Source organism: Cynocephalus volans, chromosome 5 (genome assembly GCF_027409185.1).
Source record: "Cynocephalus volans isolate mCynVol1 chromosome 5, mCynVol1.pri, whole genome shotgun sequence".
NCBI lineage: Eukaryota > Metazoa > Chordata > Mammalia > Dermoptera > Cynocephalidae > Cynocephalus > Cynocephalus volans.
Genome location: NC_084464.1, coordinates 88,016,092 through 88,035,211, shown reverse-complemented (window position 1 = coordinate 88,035,211; position 19,120 = coordinate 88,016,092). Strand labels below are relative to the sequence as shown.

At 33.8% G+C, this 19,120-nt stretch overlaps 1 protein-coding gene across 2 annotated transcripts in view; it reads left to right on the top strand.

Moving 5' to 3' along the window:
• Positions 1-19,120, top strand: part of ME1 (malic enzyme 1) — a 186,059-nt gene that overhangs the window by 86,954 nt on the left and 79,985 nt on the right. The gene's annotated exons all lie outside the window — the stretch shown is intronic.

The following is a 19,120-nucleotide window of genomic DNA, read 5'->3' as shown; positions in this document are numbered from 1 at the left end:
TCTGGGTCTTTTATGGTAAGAGAAGCAAAGGAAGAGATAGGGACTGAGTGTGCATTGGTATAGTCCACAAGGGACCAGAATGGAGCACAAACCAGGGCATCCAGTTATAATTCATGAATCTCTGATTAAATCTACAGTATTTGATTAAAATGTAGTACTATGTTTTTATTTACTCTAGTTAGCATTTGATTGTGGGCCAAGTGCTACCGTAAAATTTTCCATTTTTTCTTCAAAAAAAGAGACTGCCACCATAATTTAGTAATATATTCTGAGAGAATTTTGCTACACTAACTGACAGTAATCTCCTTTGTTACTACATAGCTGCAGAAACCACATACTATTTAAAAACATATATGTTTCCTAGGTTTTTCATAGAAATAAACTCATCACTGCAACCAACTGTAACTAGAGACATACTTCTGGGTTTTTTTTATTATAATGTTTATTTTTAAGAAGTTGTATCCAACAACAGAAAGTGCTTTCATTAGCTTGCACAATATTTAGAATGTATTGAATCTCTTATTACCCAATGTTTATTAGTGCGGGCTACTTTTTAAAAACTCATGTTTGATTTGTTTACTGTTATTATTTAACTTACTTGATTAAACTGTACTCATTCATAGAAATTGTTGAGGAACTCTGCAGTTTAAGTTGAAGATTGCATGATACAGTTGATTTCTAGTAGTTTTTCATATTTAATTTTATGGGAGGATGTGCATAGGTTATGCACAAAGACTACGCCATTTTATTTGTTTGTTTGTTTGTTTGTTTACTTTGGCTGTTGCCAGTATGGGGATTTGAATCCTTGACCTTGGTATTACAACACCGTGCTCTAAGCAACTGAGGTAACTCGCCAGCCCTCATATTTAATTTTAAATGCCTTACTCTGTAAAATTTGTGTGGAAGGTTTTAAATAACTTTCTAAGTAGCAACATTAATCAACAGATTGTGGAGATAATACTTGAGGCTATATAAAAGAAAAGTAAATGCAGTCTCCAAAATATTTTATTCTACAGTGTATTTGTGGAAATAAAGTCTATCTAAATAAGATAACTTTAACATACTTACAAAGAAGCTGTTGAACAAGTTATAAGCACTAAGTGCTGATGAAATAAAGAAAGAAGAAGTTATTATTTGGAAGCAATAAAAAACTTTCTGGAGAAAATGAAATATGAGCTAATTTTGAATACTTTGTGTCTATCCAGAATCAGAAAAACTGTTGTTTTAAAAAAATTATTGAATTGAAGGATTATCTAAGATCTTTGATAAGGAAATGGGGATTGACAAGAGTCAACAATAATTTTAAATGTAGAGAGCACCTGTAATCAAAGAGTTGTACTTCTGGGATTTTCCCTGAGAAAAATGCCAAGGACTTTTCAAAAATAACTCCTGGCATGACACTGCTTTGGAAAAGTTGTCTAGAAGTGAAACCTAGCAGTACCCAATTAAATTGGGAAGTAGTCTTGAAGATAAGCCCAAGATTTTTTTTTTTTTTTTTCCTTTTGTGTTTCCACCTGTCCAGGGACCAGCCCCCATGCCTGCTGGCGCTCCTCCTAGTACCCCTTCCCTGGTAGCTGGACCTGTCACCCCTGTTGCCAGATCAGGAGGAAACTAAAAGGCAGCATTGTTTGGCCACTTGAGGAACGGGCAGTGATGGAACCAGCCCACAGAGTTTGTGTGTGTTGTGGGGAGAGGGTTCATTTGCAGCTCTCCCCTGCTGGTGAGGCTGTGAGCAATGAAACTCTGGTGAACTTGGTGGCAGGTGGCAGTAATGCTTGTCAACCTGCAGCCTCTGCATGGCTGAGGATTGGAGCTCTGCAAATGTGGTTGTCATAGGTTAGCTCCCCTGACACATACAAACACATGCACACACTTGGGCTCCTGGTGGCCTACTGGGATTTTTTCCCCTCTAAAATACTCCAAAACAGAGTAGAGAAGGGTAATAACATTAATAGTAATAGTAATAATAAGCATTTATTGACTGCTAACTATGAGCCAGTATGCACTGTTTTTACATGATCCGTACCAAGATTATTTTAAAAGGAAACAATTAAATTCAAGGTGGGAAATGACTATTGCAGATTACTCGGAGATCACATTCTGGGATGGAATTTATTAAGGACTGCCCTTGGTATCAACCCCTTTGGAAAGGAGGGGACAAAAATAGGATTGGATAAAGGGAGAAGCTGTACTACAACATAGAACCACAAGTAACCTCAGATAACTTCATTGAGACCGTCTCTGCATGCTATTTAGACCCTCAAGGGGACACTAATTTCTGCCAGTCTCACTCTTTCTCCTCCAATACTATGGCGGCTTTTTAATTTAGTATCTTGGCAGGGTTGGGGTGGAGAAGCCTCAAATTCTTCCTTTTGGCTTTTCCCACAATGATAGCTCTTACCTCACAGGCCAATGACTTTATATGGGTGTTGTGGCACTTACCAAGTATGTGTATTCCAATTATACATTTGGGGTCTGAAAGATCACCATACACCAGGTGGGTCTTTGGTCCCAATGGACCCATCATGAGCTGGACCTTGGCTGGGCTCCATTTATTACGGTTCCCCATATGACTTTATTCTAACGAGGGGAGGAGAGGGGGACAGCATGTTGATGTTTCAGGTCTCCAGGCATCACTGTCAACTTTGTGCCCAATAGTCTTCAATATGTTTAGGTGTTTCTTCTCCAGGTCACGATTACCTCCCTCAACCTTGTATGCTATCACAAATTTTATTGTCATGTGCCATATGACACTTATAGAAATAATCGTAGTCTGAAGCCATATCATCTGCCATCTGCTGCAAGGTGTGATGACAGTGTTTTCATAAAATGATGCTTTCTTTGTGGAGTCAGTATTGGAATAAAACTTTGGCTGTGTGCCTGAAACAGAACAGACTACTCAGAGAACCTGTTAAATTTTGGTTGTGGTTCTTGAAGGTCACATATCAGATTTCAAGGAGTAAGATAGATAGCCCCTGAGTTATCATGGCCAAATTTTCTACATTTGTTTATTTTCGTTAATAGTAATGTTCTCTCTTTTCTAAAGAAGTCATCAGAGTTACAGTTAGAGTTTCTCCACCACTTTACACTGAATCCTTGGCCTCCCTACAGGGGAGGAGCTTTTTCTACTGCCCTGTTACCCTTCTTTCTGCCATTTCTGCTTCAGTTAATTTCATGGCTGACTTTCTGTGCTACCTTCTTTCATCTGTTCCAGTCACTGCCTTTTATGCCTGATCCTTTTTTTAGATGAATGGGATATTTTTATAAATTAAGTGATTTTATCTATAAACCTGTGAGGCTCTTGGGTTTCCACCTGCCACTTTGATCGCATAATTTACTTAGGTTTTCATAAGAAATTTAATGGAAACATATGACTCTGTGGGCACCACCTGCAGTCCAAAGGTGATATAAACCACTTGAAAAAAAAATCAAATGGAAAGAATGTCCGTCAAATGAGAAAGATCAGCAGCCATGTTACTAAGGAACATGATGCAAATCAGGTTTATGACTCAGAGTATTTTTCCATTTTCCCATCTGAAGAAAGATCATATTCACAATTAGACCATAGCTATATTTTTCTTGAAATGCCAACTATTTCTATTTATATCTTTCTCTCCACTTTTTTAAAGTGAACAAAGAAGGTAGGTCATGAAAGAATTAGAAATATATAGGTATATGTCTATAAACATACATATATTTATACTCCATAACACATTTAAGGTGAATATATACTTCAATATTTTAATGTTGGATTTGTATCTTTGCCCAAATTCCAGACTAAACTTGGAGAAGTAGAACTATAGCATGTCAAATTTATTGTTTCTTTCTGAACATGGTTTAGAACTCTTTTTCTTTTAGTTGATTTCTGTGCCTAACCTCATTTTATTCTAACCAATTGCATTAATTCCAGCATTCCTTTAATATGGGTATAAATGTTTTACACTGGTTTTATTCTATTTACATGAATCTTATGAATGTATTATTTCATTGTGCTCTATTTTCCTTACTAGAATGTAAATTATGTCAGAAAAGAACTTTATTATCAAGGGATTGCTTTTTTTCTGACTATCCCACATTATACATATTGTACTATATAGTAGGTATAAAATAACTACTATTAAAAGTATTATTTAGGGCCAACCCATGGCTCACTTGGGAGACTGTGGTGCTGATAACACCAAGGCCATCGGTTCGGATCATATCGGGATGGCCAGTTAGCTTATTTGGGAGAGCGTGGTGCTTACCACACCATGTCAAGTGTTAAGATTTCCTTACCGGTCATCTTAAAAAAAAAACAAACAAGAAAGTATTATTTAAACATCAAATCTAACCTTCATGAAACTACAGTGACATATGTCTGAAGGAAAGTTGGTTCCCTAACATAAACTAGAGAAACACGTAATTTTCTAAATAATGTGGCTTTACCAGTAGTAAACTAAAGAGTTGAGCTTTTATTACGTAGATATTTATATTTTAGGTTATAATTTTCTCTAACGAAGAAAAGTGTTTTAGAGCTGGCTGGTTAGCTCAGTTGGTTAGAACATGGTGCTGATAACACCAAGGTCCAGGGTACAGGTCAGGAGCCACAAAAAAAAAAAAAGTATTTAATAAATTCCTGTTACATTCATTAATGCCTATCTTTTTCTCTTGGAATCTATAAACATTGAGATCTCTTTGCAAAAATCCCTTAATATTGTATCTGACTTCGTTAAAGCTAAATCACATTATTAAAGATAATCATTATGGTCTGACAGTAATCTATATACCATACTTCTTTTCTGTATCTCTCTTATCTATTGTTGGTTGTTATCATTTAGCAAGATGAAGCCCAGTTTTTTAAAAGTTTGTGTTTCTTATTACTTGCCACCTATATTCCCATACGTGATAAATTAGAAAGTAAAAATGAATGCATCTGCTCGTTGGTAATATAAAAAAAAGACAGTGTAGATTTTCTTAGTCGCACTTATAGATTAATCGAAAAACAAAAATGCTTTCTTATAACAATGTCTTGTAGGTTCAAATAAGGCTTTTTGTTATTTACATGCATTTATAATCAAAGATAAAGCAGGTATGAACATATGAAAGCAATTTAATTTTTATTTTTTAAGACCATCTGTGTGGTTGGTTTGATGGGGAAATAATAAATAATATTTAAATGAAGTACATATAATTTCATTATTGGAGATTAAAGATGCTGAAAGGAAAAGAATAATTAAGAAATCAAAATTAGAAAGTTCGCTGGGGGAAAGGTCAGCAATTAAGGGGACTTTTTTTGTTCAGGAAATTGAAAATCTAATTTCCATCTAATATCATGTGGACCTAACTTTGTTGTTGATGGTCAGTACATTTCAGTTAGTAAAAGCCAAAATCCTTGCAATGGCCCTTTAGACCTGACCTGGCCCTCTGCACTCACTTTGCTGCAGCCACACTCTCCACACTGCCTTTGCTGTCATTGAACTCTAAAGTCATGTTCCCAACTCAGAATATTTGCCCTTGCTTTTCCCTCGGTCTTCCTCCAGAAATGTGCTTGGTTAATGACTTAATCTTTTTCATATATTTGTTCATATTTTATACCTCTTCTAAGGCTTACTCTACCTATCCCATGTAATACTGAAACCTGCCCCACCTTCTCCCTACCCCTAGCTCTCCTGATACCCTTGCTTTGGTCTGCTTTTTCTTCTTTTATACCACTTATCAACTTCTAAGAATATTATGTAATTTCTTCATTTATTATATTTATTGCTTATTGTGTCTCCCCTACTAAAATGTATGCTCACCAAGGTCATGGATCAACTTTATTCATTTTATGCCCAGAACAGAGTACATATACTATAAATATTTGTTGAATTAAATTGAGCTTCTCAAAGGGAGTAGATTGGCATGAATCTTTCACTATTACTAGAAAATTAAATTTTAAGCATGCCTTACTTGTGATAAGCTGCTAGCATTGTTTTCATGTGGTAAGGAGAGTGATAATGGCATGGTGAGTGATGAATGCCTGATTCTCTTGAGTCTTAGGAACAGATTATCTCTTGAGGAGCTAAAGGTTAGTTCTGAAATTGGTATGATACATAAAGTAATCTAACTGCATTTAATGCAAGTTGGTTGTAAATATTTTTTGAGCTGATGTATTTCAAAGTTCTATTATTTAAAGCTTAACAAAATGTTTGTAAAGTTTACCATAATTAAAACATAAGAACAAAATAATCATTGATATTGCCAAGATGATCACATTCTGCCTAACTCAATTTTCCATCATTTGCCTGTTATTTTTATTTCATGAACTAAAAAGCAAGCCAGAATTAACACAGTATGCCATGTTTTTGATTTAACCATGTTGTAGTGATTAATTCTTATGACTGTTTTTCTTTGTGGTATCCACAGATGGTGACCCATTTCTTTTCACATCCTCATTAAAATAATATCACATACTGCAGTATACATGATAAAGACTGCCACATTTGTGAATAGAAAACAAAATAAGCAATTTTAAATTTATTGTTAACCAATATGGTTAGATTGGAATGTGTAGAAATTCAAATGGAAAGGGCTCCTCATACTGAGCACATGTTGGAGTGGTGTCGCCTGTGTTAGGTTTTCAGTCCATTTCTTCAGAGGCCTCATAGAAAGACATTTCTTACTTTAGTGAATTTACCATGGTTTGGGGTTTGACTGTTAGCTCAGAAAGTTTAGAAACCTGATTTGCCAGCCTACAAAACCCATGTTTCAGGGACATGCGATAAATAAAACCTGGACTTTGGAGTCAGTATTTAGCTCCATCAAGTACTGAATTTGCAACTTTGGGAAAATTACTCACCTTTACTCAAGGTTTAGTTTCTTCTGCTGTAAGTTGGGGAAAATAATAATGGTACCTGCTGCATAGGGTTGTCATAATGATTGAGCTAAAACATAGAAAAACAAAGTTAATTTATTAAGTGCCATTAATTGTAACTATAATTTTTATTTCCCAGGAAGGATGACATAGGCCAGTAATTTAAGTTGTAGGCTGGCAAATTTAGTTTAATATTAGATCAAACATTTAATAGTTGGAATTGTCCAAAAATATAATAATGTATGTAAAAAGTATCTACAACAATGCTTGCACATAAAAATCATTCAGAGGTGTTATTCCTGATTGTTTTTGTTGTTAATGTTACTTATGACTTCTCTGTCACTCTGAGTGCATGGGAAGATGTCCTTAAAGATACAAAGATTTCTGCCTTAAGCGAGAAGTAAACATCTCAAAAGTGTTCCAATTTTAGGATTCTGTGAAAGTACTAAAGAAGCTATATTTCATTTCAACATTCAGGACTCGTCTGTGTTGTAAAATTCAGTGATTCAGTGATGCTTGTGATCATTATGAGTCAGTTGAAAATGTTTGATCATCATGTAATGTAATTATATTTGACCCAGAGGAATAAACTTCTCACTCGACTTTTTAGGTTATTTTGTTTTGCATAAAGTTTTGTTTTCCCTTGCTGCCCAAAGTTTATTTCATCAGGAGCTCAAGAGACGGTTGGCAAGATAATTAATTCAAGAGAAAAAATTCCACAAAAAGTTTTTATTTGCCTTGCATTATTTTCTGTATGCTATATATTAATTGTATAGTCTGCTTCAAAGCACATTCATAAAAAATTACTTGCACAATAAAAATGCGACATAGATACTAAAAACTATTGAATTAGCTTTGCAAAGATTAAAAAATAAGACATGGGCTTCATAAGCTATTTATGCCAATCAACTAGACCATGTCTTAACTCTCTCTCTTTTTGAAACAGCTGTATCTGGGGCTGACCCCGTGGCTCACTCGAGAGAGTGCAGCGCTCCCCGAGGATTCGGATCCTATATGGGGATGGCCGGTTCGCTCACTGGCTGAGCGCGGTCACAAAAAAAAAAAAAAATGAAACAGCTTTATCTGTATCATCTGGTTATTTTCCAAAGTAGAGATGGAAATAATTTGTTCTTTTTGAGTATGTTCTGTGATTGTTGTTGTCCTGTGCATTTATCTCAAGAACAGATTCATTATTAAATTTGTCCACATAGTTTCTGCATTATGTTCTTGATCCATTGTTTAAACTATAACCCAACTTGACTATATATTTATCACCATCTCGGTAACTTCTAATTGTCTTTAGTTTTATATAAATATCTTTGCAAGCTTATTTTTACCCTTTTATTAAGTGTTTTCACTTACATATAACTCCCTTTCGGATCTGTTCCACACACGCTGCCTTCCTGTCTTACCACCTTCTGCTGCTCCATATGTCTTTTACACTATTTATAAAGAACTAGTTTTAGTTGCCTACACGTCATTCTTGTGTCATACCTCTGTCTTTGTATATACTGCTCCTTTTTGCCCCACTGCTTTTGCTTATTTAACTCTTACTTTATCTTTTATAACTCAGTTTAAATATCTAGACTATCCCAGTCTGGATTAAAGAAGCTTTCTGTATGGTTTTCTAGCATGGATACACCTGAATAGCACTTATCACGCTGTATCATAACTATATTTATTTATCTGATTTAACAGTAAGTCTGAGCTTTTAGAGTCAGGGCCTGGCTCTTTTTTCTCTTTTTAAAATAACATCTGTTGTTATTGTAATACTTACTAGGTGATCAACAAATGCTCTTTGAATGAGGGCTGAGGTAAAATCTTACTAATGTCAGAGATGGTGTATCTGAAGACTGTGTGTAACCTTAAAGGAATGTATATTGAATGATTACTTGAAATTAATTCTGAATTCTGAAAGAAATAGTGTTTCTACTTCTTATGGCTTTACAGTATAAAACAAACATTTCATAAATGAGCAAAACACACACAGAGTGATTGTATATTTGTTCAGTGTTTTTTTGACGAATATTGTATATTTTAGGGGGTAAAAGAATTTCATACGTTTAAAGTAAAAGTTTAGCCTTATGTATGTCTCATACTTAATATATAATTTAATCTGCAAGCATTTATGTTGTTTTCTGGTTACAAACAGTTAAGGTTAAAAACAATAATTTTTCATTTGGTTGAAAACTATGGATTTTCCTTTTTCCCTAAAAAGATAAAGCAGTTTGATGATATTTTGTGGTATTTGGAATAAAGACAAATAGGACATTTATGAGTTTAATAGAAATTTCACTCACTTTGCATTTCAGATCTTGCTTTTCTTATACACTTTAGGTACACTCCCACCTCAGAATCTCTGCCTTTGTTGCTATTGTGAACCTGAAATCTCTTCTCCTAGATATCTGCATGCCTTTCTTTCTCCCTTTCTCCCTTTCTCTTCTTCTTCAAGTCCTTATTCACATGTAACCTTCTCAGTGAAGCCTTCCCTGCAGAATTCTGTTTTAAAATTGCACGCTTCATACTGGCTTTCTCTATATGTCTTCTCTGTTTTATTTTTCTCTATACCATTATCACCTTATAACATGTTGTGTAATTTACTTGTTTGTATTTATTATCTGTCTCCAACAAACACAATAAAAACTATGAAGGCAAGAGTTGTTGTCTTTTTTGTTCACTGCTATATCCCCAGAGCCTGACTTCAAGTAAGCACTCAGTAAATATTTGTTGACTGCATTCAGTTTATCTCTGGCCTAAAATAGTTCATATTAACATTTAACTGGTAGTCAGCTAGAAATAAAGCCTTCATGCTTTTTGATGCAGGTAAAAGAACAAAAGAGAAAAAAAAACCCCACAATCTATTTGGTTTTGAACAGTCACTGACACATGTAAGTTTTCAATAACTGTTTAGTATATATTATACTCTAGTGGTTAAGGTTGTCATGTTAGTTTCATAATATAGCCCCATTCGTTTATTTTCATTCGAATGTTAAGAGAAGATGAAACAAGCAAATATATCCCACAATTAAGCATATGAAATTGGTAATACACAATGGATTTCTTCTGAAATTATAGTCATGCTTTGCAAGAAGATTTCATTCAGCTACAGCACTGGAAGTCATCGCACTTCCTTGTCCTTTGTTTCTAAATTTAATCTTAATTTACATTGATATTTGTACATCAGCTTGATAAGAATCATCTGTTATTTTTATAAAAACCCAAAAAGAATGGAATTCATATTTTTCTTTAGAATCACCTTATCTCTGATATGTATTGGTTGCCATTAAAGGTTGATTTTCAACTATTTATTAATATATAGTGAGGAAGAAAATCATTGATTGTCTGGAATTTTAAATGCTGGAGTATCAGCCTAGAGGTGTAAAATAGTTTTCTCAGAGATCTTTTTGAATAGAAAGATAGCCATTTAAATTTGATAGTTTGGTTGATTTTAGCAATATAATGATATATGCAGGAAAAGACTGTGCAATAGCCAAACAGGATTTAAAGTAAATGTTCACTTTAGTGTGGTTCTAATTTTTATAGTACTAGAAAACAAATAAATGTTAGGGAGGGTAAAGAAAAAAAACCCAAAAAACATTGTTGACCAGCATACAGTGGGAGAAATTAGCCCAGTCTCCTATAGCTATCCCCTATCATGTCAATGATCTCTTTAAACTTGGTAAAAGAAAATATTTAGGGTGCATTAAATCATTTATTCATTCAGCAGACACACTGAGCATCTTTATATGCAGGCACTCACTTTGTTAAACACTCTTAAGGAGTGCAGTTTAGTAAGGAGAGAGAGAAATAAACATGTTTTCAATAAGTCCTGTAGTGGAAATGAGTTTATGGTACTAAGAGGATATGAAAAGAGTAACTAATAAATAATATAGGGTGATGAGTGTCAGAGAAGACATATCTCACTTATCTCTTCTGGATTTTATAGAAAGACTAGTTTGGTATTAACTGTTCTTTTTCTTAAGTGCCAAGCCACATGGAATTAAAATTAGGGGCAGATGTTGTTCACTCATTCATGTTCATTCACATTTACCCCTTGATATTTTGTAGTTATATTAAACTTCTATGAAATGACTCTTATCATGGGGTAAGGCTGCCTAAATTTGTATATGTATCTGGAAAACTTTCAAAGTATTTTTTCACAAGTGAGTGTAATGTATAAAGACTGAGATACCTGGTCTCAACACCTTTTAATGTTACAGACATGAAATCTTTCCCTGGCATTCTCTTAAATACTTCTGTAAAGTTAGATTTCAGAAATGCAAAACAATATAGGAGACAGTTTTTTTTTGTGAGGTGGATGTTAAAGCAGGTTGACAGATGATAATATTTTTTAAAATTTTTATTACTCCTCAGCAGGTATTAAATATTCTTCCCTTTAACATCAGTTCATGTATTCATTCAATAAATATTGAGTATTTGCCATATGTCAGTTGTTCTAGACACTGGAGGTACAGATATATTTTTATTACTAGCATAATCAAACTCACATGCACAGAGTTTATGTTATAATTAACTAATACCTAATTATATGTTTATGGTGAGGCAAGACTATAAAATTCTGTCACACTTTCATCTGTTTAGCAAATATGGTTGTTGGATCAATTCTTTCGCTCTTGTGGGCAGTCTTTTTTGTTTGTTTTTTACACATTCACTGTCTTGCCCAAACATGGGCCAGCAAAAAGAGTAGTTGGTGGAGCCAAAATGTGAAATATATAGAGCTCCAAAATACAAGTTTAGCAAATATTTTAAGTAAGAAAGACAAGAAGTTAATTAGCATAAAAGGAAACAATTACTAACCCTAGGTTAATTTTCTCTCCTGTTTTAGCCTGTCAATTATACTTCTTTTTAAAAAAATATTTAGTGGTTGCCCCAGAGTTTGCAATATACATTGCTAGCTAATCCAAGTCCACTTTCAAATATCACTGTACTGCTTCCCAGGTAGTGCAGGAACCATATAACAGAGTATTCCCAGTTCCTCTCTGCCATCTCTTATAACATTGCTGTCATTCATTTCACTTATCCATAAGCTGTAATCACCAAATACATCGTTGCTATTATTATCTTGAACAAACTGTTATCAAGTCAATTAAGAAAAAACAAGATCTTATTTTATCTTCACTTATTCCTTCTCTAATGCTCTTCCTTTCTTTGTATGGATCCAACATCCTATATCATTTCTGCCCTATATCATTTTCCTTTTTACTGAAGAACTTCTTTTAACATTTCTTGCAAGGCAGATCTACTGACAACAAATTCCCTCAATTTTTGTCTGAGGAAGTCTTTATTTCTCCTACACATTTGAAGGATGATTATATTGATACAGAATTGAAGGTGGGTGGGTTTTTCCTTTCAACGCTTTAAATATTTCACGCCACTCTCTCCTTGCTTGCATAGTTTCTGAAAAGAAGTCCAATGTAATCCTTATCCATCTTCCTGTGTAGGTAAGGTGTTTTTTTCATCTGGCTTCTTTCAATATTTTCTCTTTTACTTTAGTTTTCTGCAGTTTGAATATGACCTGTGAAGGTATAGATTTTTTGGTATTTATCCTGCTTGGTGTTTTCTGAGCTTCCTGGATTTGTGGTTTGGTCTATGTAATTAATTTTGTAAAATTCCTAGCCATTGTTACTTCAAATATTTACTTCATTCACGTCTTCTCCTTCTGGTATTCCCATTATGCATATGTTACACTTTTCGTAATTGTTCCATAGTTTTTGACTATTCTGTTCTTTTGATTTCTTTCTTTTTCTCTTTGTGTCTCAGTTTTGGAGGCTTCTATTGATATTTCTTCAAGGTCAATAATTCCGCCCTCTGCTCTGTCTGGTCTACTGATGAGCCTATCAAAAACAATCTTTATTTCTGTTACTATGACTTTGATTTCTATGTTTCCTTTTGATTCTTAGAGTTTCCATCTCTCTGCTTACCTTACCCATATGTTCTTGCATGTTCTCCACTTTTTCCATAAGAGCCCTTAGCACACTAATCATGGTTATTTTAAATTCCCAGTCTTATTATTCCAAAATTTCTACCATATCTGAATCTAGTTCTGATACTTGCTTTGTCTTTTCAGACTATATTTCTTGCCTTTTAGCATGCCTTATAATTTTGTTGAAAACCAGACATGATTTGTGGGGTAAAAGGAACTGATGTAGATATGTCCTTAGAGTGATGGTTTTGTTTATCTGGCTAGGAGTTAGGTATGTTTACCTTTTGCTGTTAGTGTGGTATGAGAGGCTAAAATTTCCTCAGTGTCCTTGTTTTTGTCTTACCTATTGTCTTTGGATTTTCCTAGAGACTCCTTAAATAGAGTTTGAAGCTTGCAGTTACTTTAGCTGTAATCTGTTATTATACTGGAACCCTGTTGTGGTAGTGATAATGTGGGGGGGGGGGGAATGTATGCTATTGTCCTATGATTAGATCTCAGTCTTCTAGTGAGCTTGAGTTGAGTATTTCTTTCCCTGGTGTTGAAGGCTAGGGGATACTGCAGTTGGGTATTTTTCTTCCCCCCAGGTTAGTTAGGCTTTGATAAAACTCCAGTAACCTCTGGTAAAATAGTTTCTCTTGAGGGTAGGCCTTGTTAAGAACAGAATGCACTGGCATTTTTCAAAATGGTTACTTTTCTCCTCTCCCAGCTGGAAGCACAGGGGATCTTTTTCTTAATCTTCACAATGAGGCTCCTGGAAATAAAACTTAAAAAGTATGGGGGCTCTTCTAAGACTGGCTCCCCTGGTAGTTTTTAACTCTCAAGATAATCTACACTGAGTCTCCAGCAATTCATCAATTACTGTTTAAAGCATTGCCACCTATATTGGCTTCAGCTGCAGGGTTCTGTTCCTGGGCCTTTTCCCAGTAAGCTGTGATTCTCTGTATTTGCCTCTCTTTCCAGTTTTGGGGGCAGCATGTTGGATCATGATGGATTAAGAAGAGTTGTTAATTTTGAATTTGTTCAGTGTTTTTCTTGTTGTGAGGATGGGAACGATGATTTCCAAGCCCTTTACATGAAAGAACAGGATACTTTGACCCTAGATTCAGAAGTCTAGGATCAGATGGCAGGAGATCCAAGAAGATAAGGAAGCTTTCTGGCACACTGAGTTGAATTCTAAATTTTATTTTTGTTCTAAGTTTTAGCATGGTAATCAAAACTATTACCTTGCCTTAGCATATCCTATATGAATCCTTTCCCCATGTTGTGCTACCTGAAACTACATGGTGTTCTAACTGTTCTGCTATAAATCCAACTGAGTGTTTGATCTTCTTTGGTCTGTGACTACCCGTGACCCAGGGTTAACATATTTGTGGTAGACATGTGGGCATTGGTTTTCAGATATGCTTTCTGCTAATGTAGAATTTCTGGTTAATCCTGATTAAAGTGTGGGGGCTGAGACTAGGCCTGCTGGGGAATTTATATTTAGATTAAAAAGCCATTGAATTTCACATATTGTAAAGGAAGTTTTGTAGTTAAGTGGTTGGCATTACACATCTTGTCTTATGGTGAGTGAATATGAGAATGTAAATATTCTGCTTATAAAAGACAACATATGGATATCTAAGTGACTGAGCTTATTTTAATTATTTAGTTCAGAAAGTATATTAAAAATGATACTTGAGAGAATGTTTGTTGCTGCATTTTCTTCTACAGAAATGCTATCTTATCCATTCATCTCTGGTTAGATATTTCGTCGATTCAGTTTACTTTAAAACAGGGGGATATCTGTTTTATGACTTAATGTGCTGAAATTTGTTCTAAAAAATCTTAACCACTTAACAGTTTATTATAGACTAGAGAACTGTAGTGTAGTGTATAAAATAGTAGCTTCTGATAGGATTTTGTTATAAGTGACAGAACTTTTTGAGAATAAATCTTAAAACAGGAAGTTCTCTCGTTTACATGGTAATGTGGGACCATACAAATAATCATGCAAGCTGAAACTATGATTAAGGGATCTTAATAATCGATATGAAAAATTACAATTGTTCTATGACATTTAAAATTTTTTTGTCAAAACATTAGAAACTCTCTTAATGTTGGCTGTAAGTATGTTGAGAAATGAAAAATAGTAAAACTAATCTTTCTTTAGTACATTATAATTTTAAATATTAGAAATATTTAGAATTAAAGTATGTTATTTCTTTGTAAAAACATTTCAAGAGTAGTTTGAATACTTCTTGCCTTGTTTTCATTGTATGGAGCAAGATCTTTTCTATGCCTTGGTAAATTATCATACTCCTTTCCAAATTTGGATAAGCTGTTTACATTTTATCTTTGCATTTTCAATGTCATGGAATATCTGAGAGTTGCTTTGATTTGGAGGTCTTTGCTGGCATCATTTCTTCTGGGACCTTGTCATCCTTTGCGTCACAACTACATTCCTCATTTGATAGATTCTCCTGGGAGCAGATTTCACAGCAGCATTCTTACCTGCACCAGCAGCTTCACCAGATAGCTTAACATTCATCAATTCATGTTGACTTCTGAAAGAGAGAAACGAGCACTAACTGGCAGTTAAAGGCTGTTCATTTCCCTTTATTTACTCTTTTCTTTCAGTGTGATGTCTAACTTTGGTCTTGGGCCTAAATGCTAGCCAACCTGGTTGGGAATTTTATTACAACCTTCAATACAAAGTAGAAATCAATGCTTCATTTCAACCATAGTAACTTTCTGTACCTAGTGCATTTTAAACTAAAAGATGTAGAAACGACTTTACCTTCTTTTCTTTTATATTCATTGGATTTTTTCAATATGGTTTGTGCTGTAGCTTCATGTAGAGCTAGGTCTCATCCTAACTTTGCTGTTGTCATTTTCAAGTCTTCTAGTCACATCCAATTTCACTTCCAATGTTAGCTTTTCATGTCTTCACTGTACTTTCCCTTTGGCATCTTTTCCAATTGCCTCTTTTGATTATCCATTTTTGTATACTATCACTGGGATTTTTATCACGTGGAGACAAGGAAGCAACACAATTACACACTTTGCTGTTTGTGCATGAGCCGAATAACAGATGTGTGGTGACTAATCAATAACAGACTCTGAAAGAAGTTACGTGGTTGGTCAGTGATTGTGATATGCATCTCATATTTATGTAGTGCTTTGTGAAGAGCAGCAAGCACACTTGGTTTGGTATATTTTCCAAATCAGATTTCAAAATTTAAATCGACTGCTTACATATTGGTTTTAAATCTAAGTCTCAACATATGTCTTACACTCTGAAATAAATACTTCTTGATGGGTTTTATATTGATGCATGTTAATAGTTTAAATGGCTTTTCTATCCTGGAGTTAAACTGCAAAAATTCTCACTTATATTAAACAAAAATAATGGATACTAATTATAAGAACTAAAATAATCTTTTATGAATCTTCTGAGACAAATCTAATTTTTAGTAGATTTCAACTAAATTAACTAAAATTAGATATAGGCTCATTTATAATATACTGTGTATTTACACAAAGAAATTGCTACCAAAAGTTCCAGTCCTTCAAGTTTTTTTATTTTTTATTTTTTTGGTGAACCCTGGAGATGAAGAGGTGGAGTATTTTAAAGCTTCTTTACTTCTCTCTTTCCATTTAATGCTTAAACTCAGGTAGTATTTTAGTCATTTTCTTTTTTTCTATTATCATGAATCAAAATACACTTTCTATTTATTCTTCTTTTTAATTTGACCATGGACATGTACACTTACCAATAAGAGAAATTAAAGATCAAGCATTAAGTATAAAATAATTTTGTTTTCCTTCATATTTCAATGTTAGCAGAGCATTTGGAGATACTGATGTGGAGTATTAGCACAGCAGAGGAAAGGAGCCAGACTTTAGAAAGGTAGCAGGGAAGCTGAAGGATAAGAGTTTCAGGAAAGAGGGAATTAATAGTGCCAAATATAGCAGTAAATCATGCTAGATAAGGATTTAAAAGTTTTCATTGAAAACTTCCTTTTCTTCATTATAAAAGTAGGATACTTGACATGAAGTGGTTTACAAGCATTTAGCCAAATAACTGAAAAGGTCACTAGGGCACACATGTTAGTACAGTTAGAAAAGCTTGGCAGAATAAGACTTAACTGAAGCAGCAGAGATGGTGTCATATAACTTTCATTTCATAACATATAACGTAAAGTAGATTCTTGTCAGCTGACATAAAATCTTCCTTCAAAAATGGTAGTGACATTACCCGACTTGGCACTGTAAAATCAATCATCTGAATCTATTACTATAATTATATTTCAAGAGTTTAAGGGAAAACTGAAATTCTATCTTTTTTAGATAGAAAATATTTCATCAAAGAAGAAAAACTTTCCAACCATGGAATGTTGTTTTTGTTCATGGAATAAAACTTAAGTTCTAGGATTTTTGTTGAAAATAAGTTTTGAGTTGAGGCGGTTAATGTGACTGTTTTATAACTTTTTAAATACTTTGTTAAAAATTGACAGCAGTGGAGAACTTGGAGAGCAGTCTTTTAAACCAAAGTTCTTCTGAATCCAAGCTATAAAAAAAATAGCATTTCTGTATAATATACTCATATTTAGTTGTTTATGATTTTACAAAAGATTTGCTCATAGAAATATTAAAGCCTTCTTATTTTATGTCTTCTTAAAAGGAATAATTTGAAATATCATTTTAGAAACTAATATTATAGCTTTAAGCAGTATCTGATCTTTTGCTCTATTCCAGGGAGTTTAGTTGCTTTTATAGAATTAGGCCATATATAAACATTAATTCTATATAGATATAATAAAATAATATAAATTCTATAAGCAAATAAAATTACCTGCATATACACATTCTAATTTAAAAAGAGACTAATTCTGTAAACATAATATGTATGTCCTCAGTTTCAGAGGAAAGCTTTATTTTGGCTTTGGATGTTTGAATCTAATCCTTGGACTTACAGAGTAGGTAGCTGACTATATTGCCTTTCAAATCACCCCTAAGAGGAGTAAAGCACAGCTTCCCTGCTACATAGAACAATGGTAATATTTGAAAGCATAATATGTAAGTTCTGCAACTTTAATTCTGATATCCTTTGTTTCACTTTCTCCTATTTCAGATGATCAAAAAATCTATCACATACCTCCGTTTTAAGGCCTAGAATATTGTGTTTAGATACAATTAAACTATGTTGCACACAAATGATCTCCTGTAACACTTGAAATTGGTACCTTTTAAAATTTAACACATAGCAATGTGGAAGTTTAAGACAGCATATTACATTTCAGAAAAAAAAAATATTTTTTTTCGTGTTAGGATTTTATGACAATGACTTTTCTATGCTTATTGTTTCAAAGTAAGTTTTTATGAATTTATTTACTTATTTATTTGATAGCCCTATCAAGGATACTTATTAGTTATATCTCTAGGGTCCTTAAATATATCCGGTGAGTTGGTTTAATGATGTCCACATTTTTAAATATTGTACTGTCTTATATTCCGATTACAAAACTGAAAATTTTTACTTGAAGTTATAACCTCCTATGTATTTCATATTGTCTTTATATTACTTGGCATGTGGAGAGTTTGGAATAAGCCATACTTGATATTTTGGCTTACAATCAGGATCACTCTGAATCTGTATTCTCTTTTATTGCCAAGTTTCTTCTTAAGTGGGGCTTTGAAAATATAAACCTTAACTTTCTTTCTGGATACCGCAGAATCCACAAAATGTTATCATTAGCTTGTGGGAAAACAAAGTAACTAATACTGCTCATAAGAGAAATAGGAGCGGGAACTCTTTACTCCTCCTGTTCTTATGATTTAAGCATTACGACCAGAGGCCGGGGAGGAGGGAGGTGGGAGAAGTGCTGGACTAATGGGTACAAAACTATGATATCTACCCTAAGTAGATCATTGTGCCGTATGTGCATATATTAAAACAAAATAGTATACTCCACAAATATGTACAAGTTAATGTTAAATTTTAAAAAGTTCATTGCTATTTTGAAAAAACCAATTGCAGCCTCCATGTCACTCAGTTGTAGCCACATTCTCCTTTTTCCCTCTTTTTGCTTATGATCTGATAGAGCCATCCCTCGGAAAAGAACCTGGTTCATTCATGAAATTATGCTTATAAATTGTCATTTCATTTCATTTTTAAATTTTTATCCCTTTTAAATTTTGTGGAGCTTTGTGAAGTTACTTACTATTTAATTAGTCTAGCCTGGAAAAGAGTTAGAGCTATAGCAACAAATGACCCTGAGGTAGGAATATCCCGAAATCATGGGCCAATTTTCTTCTTAAGATCTTTATTTTGTATTACCAGAAAGTAAAAGGTCCTTTCC